The sequence below is a fragment of the Phocoena sinus genome, chromosome 11, assembly GCF_008692025.1.
Source record: "Phocoena sinus isolate mPhoSin1 chromosome 11, mPhoSin1.pri, whole genome shotgun sequence".
Classification (NCBI taxonomy): domain Eukaryota; kingdom Metazoa; phylum Chordata; class Mammalia; order Artiodactyla; family Phocoenidae; genus Phocoena; species Phocoena sinus.
In genome coordinates this window covers 13,709,378-13,724,667 of record NC_045773.1, presented here as the reverse complement: position 1 = coordinate 13,724,667, position 15,290 = coordinate 13,709,378, and the positions used below count along the sequence as shown (strand labels likewise).

The following is a 15,290-nucleotide window of genomic DNA, read 5'->3' as shown; positions in this document are numbered from 1 at the left end:
TCAAGACCCAGCTTATAATCCTCCTCCTTAGCAAAGTAATTTCCCTTGACTTCAGTGAGGAATGACACTATTATGACATGCGTTTTAAATGGCCTGCTCTTGTATATGTTTGTATACAAATATTAAAAAAAATCTTACTAGATTGTAAACTCCATCAGAGAAAGGTGAGAAAATCAATAGAAAAATATGGGGAAGAGTCCCCTAAATGTCATACTGAGGATTTAGCTTGCATAGTAGTGCTTGATACCATATGACTTAACCCATTAACCAAGGTTTCATGAACCAGAGATGGCCTCCAGAGGTCGGTGATCTTTAAATAGTGGCTTGGCAGGAGCTCTGGTTAACAGGTGTGCGCAGTTCTTCGTGGAAATACTGACCCAGTGAGATCATCCAGAGGGAATGAGCAGAAAGTGGGTTGACTGAAGCTGAAAGGTGCAGAGAGAGGGCAGAAATCAGACACTACGGGCAAGCAGAGAGCACAGCCTGAAGTCAGTGTAAACAGAGTGGTTACTAGAAGTTGGAGAAGATTATCGGCTCTTTACCAACCCATTTATCTTTCTAGTAAACCTCATTGACTGAAATGACTAGAAAAGGTGGCTTATACCTTGTATCTGAAAAAAAAAAAAAAACCTTCCCTAATGTAGCATCATTTTATAATCTCTGTCATAGAAGTGACTTTATACATTGAGTTTAGATATGCCTCCCTGTAGCTTCCATTCTTAAGTACTTGCCGTGCTTTCTGAAATCACCAGAACATGCACTAACCCTCTGGCCAGTGATAGACCTTGTGGGATGGACAGATCTCTCAGCACTAAGGGGATGTTGTCTTTTACAGAAAACAAGAGTCATTAAGGTCTTCATGTGTCACATCTTATACCACTATCTCAGTGAGGAATGGTGGAGTGTAACTGAAGGATCTAAAATTTACTTATTAATTTTATGGAGTTTTCCTAGGTAGAATATATATACCACTTAGTGGTACTATGGTTATATTGGATGACACATTTCAGATTAGCTCTTGTTTTAATAGTTATATATCTATTATAACGTATATTAGGGAATTATAATTAGCATGGCAAATCCATGGTTTCCTAGATTCTCTTGATTAGGACAAGTGTAAAATAGGTATTTAAATTTAAAGCATTAATTAAAAAATACCACTTAAGCAGTTTTGGTGGCATGAACATATGGTCACAATAATGGAGGATCTTTGCAAATGACTGTAATTAGTATAAGATTTCTTCTTCTTCAAAAAATGTTACCATATTAGTATGATATGCCGTGGGCAAACTGGACAAAGATAATCCCCTTTATTTTTGCTTTCTAAATTCAGTGGGTATATTTTAAGATATTTTATATAGTTTGGGGGATATGTTGCTTTAAAAGTGAGTTTAAATATAAAATAAACTAGTCTCTGTACTAGCACTAGTAATGCAAGTAACTATTAAGTGTTGATAATAACCTTCTTTTACCTGGTTTCTCTATATCTAGTATCTTTTCTCTCTTTGATCCGTCAAGAATACTACTGACATATTTGTCTTTCTAAAGCACCTCATGGATTGTTCAGCTCCTCTTCTCACACATCTTCAGTGGCTTCTCCATGACTTCCTCCCCACATCTGAATTCTTCAGCATACCTCTGCTCTATGTTCCAAATCTATTTCTCAAGGGTTTCCATGTATTCCTGGATTTTTTAACTTTTACTATGCTGTATCAGTCAGGGTTCTCCAGAGAAACAGAGCCAATAGTATTTTGTGTGTGTGTGTGTGTGTGTGTGTGTGTGTGTATGTTAAGGAATATAAAATATATATGTTAAATATATAATATATTAAGGAGTTGGCTCACATAGTTGTGGAAGTTAGCAAGTCTGATACTGGGCAAGGTGGCAGGCTGGAAACACAGGCAAACGAGTTGGTGTTGAAGTCTTGAGGTTAAAATTTGTAGAAGAGGCTAACAGCCTAGAGACTCAGACAAGAGTTGATGTTATAATCTTGAGTTTGAAATCTGTAAGGCAGAGTGGCTGACTGGAAACACAGGCAGAATTTTGTTGTTACAGTCTTTAGGAAGAATTCCTCTTCCCCAGGAAACCTCAGTTTTTGCTTGTAAGACCTTCAGCTGATTTGATGAGGCCCACCCACACTATAAAGGGTAATCTCTTTATTTAAATTTAACTGATTATAGATATTAATCACATCTACAAAATACTTTCACAGCAATATCAAGGCTAATGTTGGAACAAACAACTGGGCACCATAACTTAGGCAAGTTGATGCATTAAACTGAACCATCACACATGCCTTGTGATAGAAAGAATTTGTTTCCGTCAAATGGATATTGTATTTGCTTTCTCTGCCTTACATGTCCTTACCTGACATTCCTAAACTTGAATATCCTTCAAGCCCCAGCTCATTTTCTCCCTCCATTGCAAAGTCATTACTGTTCACTTCAGCCAGGAATGATATAGCAAGGACCTGTGAAATTCTGTACCAAGACACACCACTTTTACAGCATGCCTTTCATGCTGCTTGGTATTGAATGTATTTGTGTAAGCCTTTTGCATTGTATGAGAGCTTTGAGATTCTCAAGGGCCAGGGTAGTAACATATATGTCTTTGCACTGAGTTAGTGTATAATATATTGCTCTACACAAAGGTGCTTATAATTTTTTGTTTTGTTTTGTTTTCTAAAGTGCAGAGTGCTATTCTAAACCATTCTTTTTTACTATTATTATTTTATTTTTTAATTATTATTATTTTTGTGTGTGTGTGTTACACGGGCCTCTCACTGTTGTGGCCTCTCCCGTTGTGGAGCACAGGCTCCGGACGCACAGGCTCAGCGGCCATGGCTTATGGGCCCAGCTGCTCGGTGGCATGTGGGATCTTCCCGGACTGGGGCACGAACCCATGTCCCCTGCATCGGCAGGCGTACTCTCAACCACTGCGCCACCAGGGAAGCCCGCTATTTTATTATTTTTTCGAACTTTTGAGTTTAATTTAATTTTTATACAGCAGGTTTTTATTAGTCATCCATTTTATACACATCAGTGTATACATGTCAATCCCAATCTCCCAGTTAATCCCACGCCGCCCCCACCCCCCGCCGCTTTCCCCCCTGGGTGTCCATACATTTGTTCTCTACATCTGTGTTTCGACTTCTGCCCTGCAAATCAGTTCATCTGTACCATTTTTCTAGGTTCCACATATATGCGTTAATATACGATATTGGTTTTTCTCCATCTGACTTACTTCACTCTGTATGACAGTCTCTAGATCCATCCACGTCTCTACAAATGACCCAATTTCTTTCCTTTTTACAGCTGAGTAATATTCCATTGTATATATGTACCACATCTCCTTTATCCATTCATCTGTCAATGGGCATTTAGGCTGCTTCCATGACCTGGCTATTGTAAATAGTGCTGCGATGAACCTTGGGGTGCATATGTCTTTTTGAATTATGGTTTTCTCAGGGTATATGCCCAGTAGTGGGATTGCTGAGTCATATGGTAATTCTATTTTTAGTTTTTTAAGGAACCTCCATACTGTTCTCCATAGTGGCTGTATCAATTTACATTCCCACCAACAGTGCAAGAGGGTTCACTTTTCTCCACACCCTCTCCAGCATTTTTTGTTTGTAGATTTTCTGAAGATGCCCATTCTAACTGGTGTGAGGTGAAACCTCATTGTACTTTTGATTTGCATTTCTCTAATGATTAGTGATTTTGAGTAGCTTTGCATGTGCCTCTTGGCCATCTGTATGTCCTCTTTGTAGAAATGTCTATTTAGGTCTTCTGCCCATTTTTCGATTGGGTTGTTTCTTTTTTTAATATTCAGCTGCATGAGCTGTTTACATACTTTGGAGATTAATCCTTTGTCCATTGATTCGCTTGCACATATTTTCTCCCATTCTGAGGGTTGTCTTGTCATCTTGTTTATGGTTTCCTTTGCTGTGCAAAAGCTTTTAACTTTCATTGGGTCCCATTTGTTTATTTTTGTTTTTATTTCCATTACTCTAGGAGGTGGATCAAAAAAAGATCTTGCTGTGATTTATGTCAAAGAGTGTTCTTCCTATGTTTTCCTCTAAGAGTTTTATAGTGTCTGGTCTTACATTCAGGTCTCTAATCCATTTTGAGTTTATTTTTGTGTATGGTGTTAGGGAGTGTTCTAATTTCATTCTTTTACATGTAGCTGTCCAGTTTTCCCAGCACCACTTATTGAAGAGACTGTCTTTTCTCCATTGTATACCCTTGCATCCTTTGTCATAGATTAGTTGACCATAGGTGTGTGGGTTTATCTCTGGGCTTGATTACTGTAGCTTTGTAGTATAGTCTAAAGTCAGGGAGTCTGATTCTTCTATCTCCATTTTTTTCCCTCAAGACGGCTTTGGCTGTTTGGGGTCTTACAAGTTTTAAGATTTTTTGTTCTAGTTCTGTAAAAAATGCCATTGGTAATTTGATGGGGATTGCATTGTACCTGTAGATTGCTTTGGATAGTATAGTCATTTTCACAATATTTATTATTCCAATCTCAAGGACATGGTATATCTCTCCATCTGTTGGAATCATCTTTAATTTCTTTCATCAGTGTCTTATAGTTTTCTGCATACAGGTCTTTTGTCTCCCTAGGTAGGTTTATTCCTAGGTATTTTATTCTTTTTGTTGCAACAGTAAATGGGAGTGTTTCCTTAATTTCTCTTTCAGAGTTTTCATCATTCATGTATAGGAATGCAAGAGATTTCTGTGCATTAATTTTGTATCCTGCAACTTTCAAATTCATTGATTAGCTCTAGTAGTTTTCTGGTGGCATCTTTATCATTCTCTATTTATAGTATCATGTCATCTGCAAACAGTGACAGTTTTAGTCCTTCTTTTCCAATTTGTATTCCTTTTATTTCTTTTTCTTCTCTGATTGCTGTGGCTAGGACTTCCGAAACTATGTGGAATAACAGTGATGAGAGTGGACATCCTTGTCTTGTTCCTGATCTTAGAGGAAATGCTTTCAGTTTTTCACCATTGAGAATGATGTTTGCTGTGGGTTTGTTGTATATGGCTTTTATTATGTTGAGGTAGGTTCCCTCTATGCCCACTTTCTGGAGAGTTTTTATCATAAATGGGTGTTGAATTTTGTCAAAAGCTTTTTCTCCATCTATTGAGATGATCATATGGTTTTTCTTCTTCACTTTGTTAATATGGTGTATCACATTGATTGATTTGCGTATATTGAAGAATCCTTGCATCCCTAAGATAAATCCCACTTGATCATGGTGTATGATCCTTTTAATGTGTTGTTGGATTTTGTTTGCTAGTATTATGTTGAGGATTTTTGCATCTATATTCATCAGTTATATTGGTCTGTGATTTTCTTTTTTTGTAGTATCTTTGTCTGGTTTTGGTATCAGGGTGATGATGGCCTCGTAGAATGAGTTTGGGAGTGTTCCTTCCTCTGCAATTTTTGGGAAGAGTCTGAGAAAGATGGGTGTTAGCTCTTCTCTGAATGTTTGGTAGAATCACCTGTGAAGCCATCTGGTTCTGGAGTTTTGTTTGTTGGAAGATTTTTAATAACAGTTTCAATCTCATTACTTGTGATTGGTCTGTTCATATTTTCTATTTCTTCCTGGTTCAGTCTTAGAAGGTTATACCTTTCGAAGAATTTGTCCATTTCTTCCAGGTTGTCCATTTTATTGCTATAGAGTTGCTTGTAGTAGTCTCTTAGAATGCTTTTTATTTCTGCAGTGTCCATTGTAACTTCTCTTTTTTCATTTCTAATTTATTGATTTGAGTCCTCTCCCTCTTTTTCTTGATGAGTCTGGCTAAAGGTTTATCAATTTTGTTTATCTTCTCAAAGAACCAGCTTTTAGTTTTATTGGTCTTTGCTATATTTTTTGTTTGTTTTTATTTCATTTATTTCTGCTCTGATCTTTGTGATTTCTTTCCTTCTACTAACTTTGGGTTTTGTTTGTTCTTATTTCTCTAGTTCCTTTAGGTGTAAGTTTCGATTGTTTTTGAGATTTTTCTTGTTTCTTGAGGTAGGCTTATATAGCTATAAATTTCCCTCTTAGAACTGCTTTTGCTGCATCTCATAGCTTTTGGATCATCGTGTTTTCATTGTCATTTGTCTCTAGGTATTTTTTTGATTTCCTTTTTTATTTCTTCAGTGATCTCTTGGTTATTTAGTAACATATTGTTTAGCCTCCATGTGTTTATGTTTTTTACATTTTTTTTCCCTGTAATTGAGTTCTAATTTCAGAGCATTGTGGTCAGAAAAGACGCCTGATATGATTTCAGTTTTCTTAAATTTACTTAGGTTTGATTTGTGACCCAAGATGTGATCTATCCTGGAGAATGTTCTGTGTGCACTTGTGGAGAAAGTGTAATCTGACGTTTTCGGATGGAATGTCCTATAAGTATCAATTATATCTGTCTGGTCTATGTGTCATTTAAAGCTTGTGTTTCCTTTTTAATTTTCTGTTTGTATGATCTGTGCATTTGAGTAAGTGAGGTGTTAAAGTCCCCCACTATTATTATCTCTTTTTTATTTTTTTCTTCCGGTACACAGGCCTCTTACTGCCATGGCCTCTCCTGTTGTGGAGCACAGGCTCCGACGCGCAGGCCCAGCGGCCATGGCTTACGGGCCCAGCTGCTCCGTGGCATGTGGGATCCTCCCAGACCGGGGCACGAATCCGTGTCCCCTGCATCGGAAGGCGGACTCTCAACCACTGCGCCACCAGGGCAGCCCTCGATTTCCTCTTTTATAGCTGTTAACAGTTGCCCTATGTATTGAGGTGCTCCTATGTTGGGTGCATATGTATTTATAATTGTTATATCTTCTTCTTGGATTGATCCCTTGATCATTATGTAGTGTCCTTCCTTGTCTCTTGTAACATTCTTTATTTTAAAGTCTATTTTATCTGATATGAGTCTTGCTACTCCAGCTTTCTTTTGATTTCCATTTGCATGGAATATCTTTTTCCATCCCCTCACTTTCAGTCTGTATATGTCCCTACATCTGAAGTGGGTCTCTTGTAGACAGTATATATTTGCGTCTTGTTTTTGTATCCATTCAGCAAACCTGTGTCTTTTGGTTGGAGCATTTGATCCATTCACGTTTAAGGTAATTATCAATAGGTATGTTCCTATTACCATTTTCTTAATCGTTTTGTGTTTGTTTTTGCAAGTCCTTTTCTTCTTTTGTGTTTCCCACTTAGAGAAGTTCCTTTAGCATTTGTTGTAGAGCTGGTTTGGTGGTGCTGAATTCTCTTAGATTTTGCTTGTCTGTAAAGCTTTTGATTTCTCTGTTGAATCTTAGTGAGATCCTTGCTGGGTAAAGTAATCTTGGTTATAGGTTCTTCCCTTTCATCACTTTAGATGTACTGTGCCCACTCCCTTCTGGATTGTAGAGTTTCTGCTGAGAAATCACCTGTTAACCTTATGGGAATTCTCTTGTATGTTTGTCGTTTTTCCCTTGCTGCTTTCAATAATTTTTCTTTGTCTTTAATTTTTGCCAATTTGATTGCTATGTGTTTTGGCATGTTTCTCCTTGGGTTTTTCCTTATGGGACTCTCTGTGCTTCCTGGACTTGGGTGGCTCTTTCCTTTCCCATGTTAGCGAACTTTTTGAGTATAATCTCTTCAAATATTTTCTCAGGTCCTTTCTCTCTCTCTTCTTCTGGGACCCCTATAATGGGAATGTTGTTGCATTTAATGTTGTCCCAGAGGTCTCTTAGGCTGTCTTCATTTCTTTTCATTCTTTTTTCTTTATTCTGTTCCACAGCAGTGAATTTCACCATTCTGTCTCCCAGGTCACTTACCCATTCTTCTTCCTCAGTTATTCTACTATTGATTCCTTCTTGTGTATTTTTCATTTCAGTTATTGTATTGTTCATCTCTGTTTGTTTGTTCTTTAATTCTTCTCGGTCTTTGTTAAACATTTCTTGCATCTTCTCGATCTTTGCCTCCATTCTTTATCCGAGGTCCTGGATCATCTTCACTATCATTATTCTGAATTCTTTTCCTGGAAGGTTGCCTATCTCTACTTCATGTAATTGTTTTTCTGGGGTTTTATCTTGTTCCTTCATCTGGTACATAGCCCTCTGCCTTTTCATCTTGTCTATCTTTCTGTGACTGTGGTTTTTGTTCCACAGGCTACAGGATTGTAGTTCTTCTCGCCTCTGCTGTCAGCCCTCTGGTGCTTGAGGCTAGCTAAGAGGCTTGTGCAAGTTTCCTGATGGGAGGGACTGGTGGTGGGTAAAGCTGGCTGTTGCCTCTAAGCCATTCTTAACCTTAAGGCATACAGTGGGAGTGTGATATAGGATAGTGTTTCACAAAGTGTGGTACGCATTCCACAGAATACTGAATAATACTACAGAACATAGTGTTTGTATTAATAGTCATGTTTCATTTTAGCATGATTTAGCAAAAAATGTAATTGACCTGAAAATAATAAATTTTCCGGTATTAATGTTTAGGATGAGATTAAGATAGAGAACTATATTAGGCTTGAGTCAATTATTAAATAAGTGCTAAAGGGTCAGTATATAAACATGGTAACATCGTGAAGTAGTATGTAAAGGAATTAGGTTTGGGAAACTTTAGTGTAATATAGTCCCAGACTGGAAATGAGGAGGTTGGAGATTAGTTCTCTCACTCACTGTTGGTGTGATCTGCACACATTTTATCTCTCTCATCACCTGTATCCCTTTTTCATATAGATACTCTGTTAATTTATCTTCCAACTCTAACAATGTGATTTGTTACATAGATGCCTTTAAATACACAACACAGACCACACACAGATGATGCATACATGAAGAAACTCTGATTGGTAGACTAACCCAAATAAGATGTGTATATATTGAGTGAAATAAGGCCAAAAAATTCACTACCAGCAGGCACGGAACATCCTTCAGCTTGGAACAGAGACAAGTAGATTTATGATCTCATCTTACTTTTTCTGTGACATTCCTGTTAAATGAATGTCCCTGATCCTCCTGCCAACCTACTCACATTTCTGATGTGCTGATAGTACTCCAAGGTAATCATGATCATTTGCAATTTTAAATGTCCTGTTGTCAATTAATTTGCAGTTCACCAGTAACCATCTGATTATCTCCAACAAAGCTGTCTTGGCATAGTAATTACACTGAAAGTAATTATCATGTAATTGCACATAATTATTTGTACCTTATTAAGTGCTCACATGATTAAAATAGTTTTGGTCAAAAAAAATTATACATGGGACTAATTTTTTTTTTCTTTTTTGAAAAGAAGAAAGGTTGCTTCCTGGTCTTCACTTTTGTGGGTAAAGTAGAGCTGTCAGGGTGACATTCCCACAATACCCCAAATATGATGAATTGGTAAGGAGAGGAGAAACTTAGATTTCATTAATAGTATTCCTTGTACATCCAATGAAATTGAGATAATAAACTTCAACTTTCAGCATGGATGAATGCTTTCCCTCTTGTAGCTGTAACAAAAAATATTACCCCATTAAGAGTATACACTATGAATGTCATTGAGGACAATGTGTTTTTCGTGTCTAACACCACCATTAGTGATTTTACAGTGAACTTTTATTTTTCTCACACTATTCTTTCTTCAAAACGTTTAATATTCACCTACTCATATTCAGTGTGTATTTTAATTTTCAAAGGCTTTGTTTAGAGTGGGGCAAGCTACATGTATGAGTCCTAAAGTAGCTCCCAAATTTGTTGATTCAGACATCCATTAAAGATCAAATATATATATATACCAGCACTGTCCTTCAGAACTATTATGTGAGTTACCTATCCAATTTAAATTTTTCTAGTAGTCACATAAAAATCAAAAAGGAACAGGTATAATTAGTTTTAGTGGTATATTTTATTTTAAACCATCATTAATTCAAAAATACTCAGTGTAAAAATTATTAATGAATTAACTTAAATATTTTGTAGTAAGTCTTTGAAATCTGTTATGCATTTTGCTTACAGCACATCTCTTCAGATTAGCGACATTTTGGAAATAAAGAAGTGTGATGTCCATGACCAGGTTATTAAAGCCATTGCAGTTTTTTCACACCTGTCAACATGGCCATCATCAAAAAGAATACAAATAGCAAATACTGGTGAGGTAGTGGAGAAAAGGAAACCCTCGTGCACTGTGGGTGGGCATGTAAATTGGTGCAGCCACTGTGGAAAACAGTATGGAAGTTTCTCAAAAAACTGAAAATAGAACTACCATATGACCCAGAAATTTCACTCTTGGGTATTTATTCAAAAAAAAACCAAAAACACTAATTTGAAAAGATACATGCACCCCAATGTTCATAGCAGCATTATTTACAATTGCCAAGATATGGAAGCAACCTAAGTGTCCATAAACAGAGAAATGGATTAGGAAGGTGTGATATACATATATATGTATGTATGTGTGTGTGTGTATGTGTATATATAATGGAATATTACTCAGCTATAAAAAAGAATGAAATCTTTTTCCATTTGCGACAACATGGATGTTGCAACAACATGCACAACATTAGAGGGTGTTAAGCTAAGTGAAATAAGTCAGATAAGGACAAAAATACTGTATGGTATCACTTATACATGGTTCTAAAAATACAACAAACTAGTGACTATAACAAAAAAGAAACAGATTTACAGATGCACAGAACAAGCCAGTGCTTACCTGTGGGGAGAGGGACAGGAGGAGGGGCAATGTAGGGATAGGGGATTAAGAGGTACAAACTAGTATGTATAAAACAAGTTACAAGGATATATTGTACAACACAGGGAATATAGCCAATAGTCTATAATAACTATAAATGAAATATAAACTTTAAAAATTATGAATTACTATACTGTAGACATGTAACTTATATTATGTTATATATGAACTATACTTCAATCAAAAAAAAAAAGACATTGCAGTTTTTGCCTTGGATCACTTTCTCTGGGGGAAACCAGTGGCCATGTGGAGGCTTAAGGGTATTCAAGCAGCCCTATGGAGTTGTCCATATGGCAAAGTACTAAGACATCCAGCCAGAAGCCAGCATCGGCTTGCTAGTCATGTGAGTAAGTCATCTTGGAAGAACATCCTCTGGTTTAAGTCAAGCCTTGAGATGCACCTCTGGATAACATCTTGACTGAAGCCTCCAGAATGACCCAGCTAAGCTGCATCCACATTCCTGATGCATAAAAATTGTGTGAAATAATAATTGTTTATCGTTGTTCTAAGCCAAAATGATTAGCCACATTTCAGTTGTCCAATAGCCACAAGTAGCTATGGCTACTGAATTAGATAGTATAGGTATATTGATTATATTGATCATATCTACATGGTAGAAATATGGCTCACAATGTATAGTTTACTTTCTGATTTATATGTATTCCATCAGTTTATATTTCATAATTTGGTGAAATATATGTCTAGCATAAAATAATTCCTATTTTTTTGTATTCAATGTTTACTAAAAGATAGGGATGGAACTAACATTTATGAACTATTTCCTAGGTTATATATGATCTAAGTACATTTACGAGTATTGCTTAGTTTAATTCTCATGTAGCCCAGCAAGGTAAGTTGTACGTCCTCATTTTACATATTAGAAAAGTGAGGCTCAGAAGGTTTTACCTTACAGAGTTGTACAGTGAATAGTAAACTGGGATCCAAATTTGTCTCTCTTTGATAACAAACTTTGTCTCCTGGTTTTCCATTAAGAAACACATATTTTGGGTTCACTGGCTCATTGGTGGCCCTAGCAAAAGGATTTTGAATGACTCATACTTCCTTAAATATTGTGTAGCAGGCTTCATTAGAAAAAGGTTGATTGTTTGATTAATATGATTCTTAGGTTTACTCTTGACCTTCCTTATCCACGTAATTAAGTTCCGCAATTCAATTCCTTGAATTGGACTCTCCTGACAGCTAGCTCTGGCAGATTTATCTCAAATAGTATAAATTGTCTTTCAGTGGCATTTAACTGAGTTTGTTGCCTGTTGTGCACACTTCTAGAAAGCCTACCTTTGGGGATAACTCAGTGACTGACAGCAATGCCTTAGCAACCATCTGATTGTAGTTATAGGGGAAATTTACCTTGGATTGAAGAATCACATGTCATTGTGATTGACAGAGTCTGTAAGACAATCAAGGTCAAATCCGGAGTGAATTGAGTACGTGGCTGTGAGCATTGACAGATAAGTCATGTCAAATATTGCCTAGCCATCTGGCTACTGCTCATGATTAGGCTGGACTCATTGTGTTTAACATTGTACTGAGGGCAAGTACGTGGGAAACTTGTTTGTTTTTAGTTTATCAGTGAAATATGCTTTATCTGCTAAAACAAACCAATTCTGCTTAAAATGAACTTGAAAAACCATTGGCTAGTATGACTCCAGCATGACCTTCAAAAAACCTTTATTTGGGAGATTGCCATAACTGTTGTAAAACATTTTCTCTTCATTTGTGAAATGACTGATGCAGTATTGAAAAAAATATATTAGGTGCTGAAAATGGCACTCACTAATTGGTGCATAATTCCTTCAACAGTAGTTAGAAAACAAAGTTGGCTACCCCCAGGGGTTTTAGAAGCTGCCAAATGTTTAAAGATCATTGGCCAATCTGTTGTTACTCAGATATATGGGTAGTGAAAGGTGATGGGGTGTCCCTGATAAGCCAAGCTTAAAGGGGCAGGTGACTTGTATGAAATTCTGAAAATTTATATTCAGCAGAATGTGTCAAGAACCAGGAGTCATTTGAGTGAAACTCCACTAGCAAATATTTGGTTTATTTTTGAGGAAAAAAATGAAAACACAGGGAAGTGAAGTTAATTGTCGTTTGTCATATTATACTTAGTGTGGGGCTCCTAGTCTCCTGACTAATAATCCAGTATTATTTCCTTGTAGAAATTCAGTAGCTTTGTAGATGATTCTGTTTTAAGTGGCTGGTTGCTTGTCAATATTAAAAAGCCAAAGTTGCTCTTAATCACTGATGGATTAGTAGTTTTCATTCTCTTTTCAACTACCGTATTTTCCTTCTAACTGGACTATTAAAAAAATGTGTCCTGTTGGTCATAGGTTGAGTGAACACATGGTAGGGGCTAATCAAACACAAATTCCCAAAGAAAATAGAAATAGCACCTGTTTTGGTGGTTTGATGGTTACATTTCCATATATAAAATATTGATAGAACACTAGATAAACAAATAATATGAACCAGTTTTAGTTGGTGGTCTGTGTGTCATTGCTGGTTCCCCTGCAATAATAGGTATTGAATGCCTTTAGGCATTGACAGTAAGCACAGAAAATTGATTCCAGCAATGATGATTCTTGAGAAGACAAAATAATAGAACCAATAGGTTCTAGCAAAGTGTAATTTTGTCATCAATTACATGATGTTCCACCGTGTCAACACTTATGCTCCAGAGTGTTTTGGATAGTTTTGCTGAGGCTGGAATTTTCAGCCAGTACACTAGGTGGTACCTATTTCAGGATGCAGCCAGTGATAGCTGTTTGTAAGTGGAAACTCAGTTATCAACTGTACTTTCTTTTTTCTTTACTCAAGTTTGTCTATCTACCCATCTACCTACCTACCTACCTACTTAGCCACCTACCTGTCTGTTGTTGGTAGCTATTCAAGGGCAAGACCATAAATAAATTCACAATATTAACTGAATAGAGTTGATATAACATTGTTAATCATCTTTAATAAAGTCTGGAGATATAATATTAGTTGTATCTTGTTTATTCCTTTCTTACTAAATAGGAGATCCCAAGTTATGTTATTTTATATTCTCATTAATAAGCAACCAATATGTAATATCTACCATCTATTATTGTAAACTGTTATGAACGATTTGTACTAGTATTTAAAATTATGGGATGGCCAGCAAAAAAGCTACTGAATCTGCAGTTCATTGTATATGTTATGAATTATCTGAGTTAATGTTTAAAACTATGAGTCAGGGCTTCCCTGGTGGCGCAGTGGTTGAGAGTCCGCCTGCTGATTCAGGGGACACAGGTTCGTGCCCCGGTCCGGGAGGATCCCACATGCCGCGGAGCGCCTGGGCCCGTGGGCCATGGCCGCTGGGCCTGCGCTTCCGGAGCCTGTGCTCCGCGGTGGGAGAGGCTACAGCAGTGAGAGGCCCACGTACCGCAAAAAAAAAAACTATGAGTCAATCAGCCAAAAAGGTATTGCATATGTAACTCATTATAAAATTAATAAAAGCAAACAAGTCTTCCTATAATCCAATTATTGATAATTTGGGAGCTATTTTCTAAGCAGAATGTCCCCATAAGTTTCTTTTTCTCTTGGTTGAGAACTGTGGTACTTTTGAGATAAAGCCGCTAGCCCAGCATGTTTTTTTTTTTGTTTCCTCGTGAATGATTTTATTCAACTTAAAATGACTGTTTCTAACAGCAGGTGCTCTTTTCTTTGTTTTAAATTATATTGAACATGCCTTTGGTGTTCACAAATGCTGAAAAATCAACTATAAAAATGGTGGAGAAAAAAGAGCTATATGCATATGGTAAGAAAATAATAATTTAGCTCTAATTCACATCTTCTTTGAAGAAGATTTTTTGCTAAGTTCAATAACTTACAACATGCATTCCACCTTTCAGGGAATCCTTAGATTTACTTTCAAAATACAGTTAAGCGTTGAACAATGTGGGGGTTAGGACCACTGACCCGCTACATAGTTGAACATCTAGGTGCCGCTATCTCTGCCTCAGAAACAAAGGAATTGATAAATGACTCAACCAAGAGCAGGAAACTGAAAACAGTTTTCATAGACTCAGGACTCAAACCCTAGGGCTTTTGATTCCACATATTGTGATCTCTAATTGAACACAAACCTGTTCCCACATTTAGTTAAAGATCTGGAAAATGAGAATACAGGTACTATGTTTATTGAAAAAAAATCCACATGTAAGTGGACCATGCAGGTTCAGAGCCATGTTGTTCAAGGGTCAACTTGAACAAGAAACAAACAGTTATAGCATCTGACTAGTTCCCTTATTATAAGTAAAATGAAATCTTTAACAGCTGTCAATCTTATATCTTTATGACCATTGTGATTTTAACTCTAAAAAAAATTAATTGTATTTTTCAAGTTTTGAGCTATCCAATGGATTCAACAGATAGAGTCAGGTAAATTTTTTCACAAGAGAAATATACTTACTTCATGGGAAAATTAAGCCTACCTCCTGTCTTTTCTCGGCTCCCAGAGGGACACTAGAATTTTGCTGAGTTTGTTTTTCTCATCTTAATTTTTTCTCTACTAATTTTATGTTTTTTGTTTGCTTGTTTTGTTTGGGGTTTA

General features: G+C 36.7%; 1 protein-coding gene across 1 annotated transcript in view; it reads left to right on the top strand.

Annotated features, from left to right (window-relative positions):
- The window catches only part of CNTN4 (contactin 4), a 984,995-nt gene that overhangs the window by 79,139 nt on the left and 890,566 nt on the right, over nt 1–15,290 (top strand). The gene's annotated exons all lie outside the window — the stretch shown is intronic.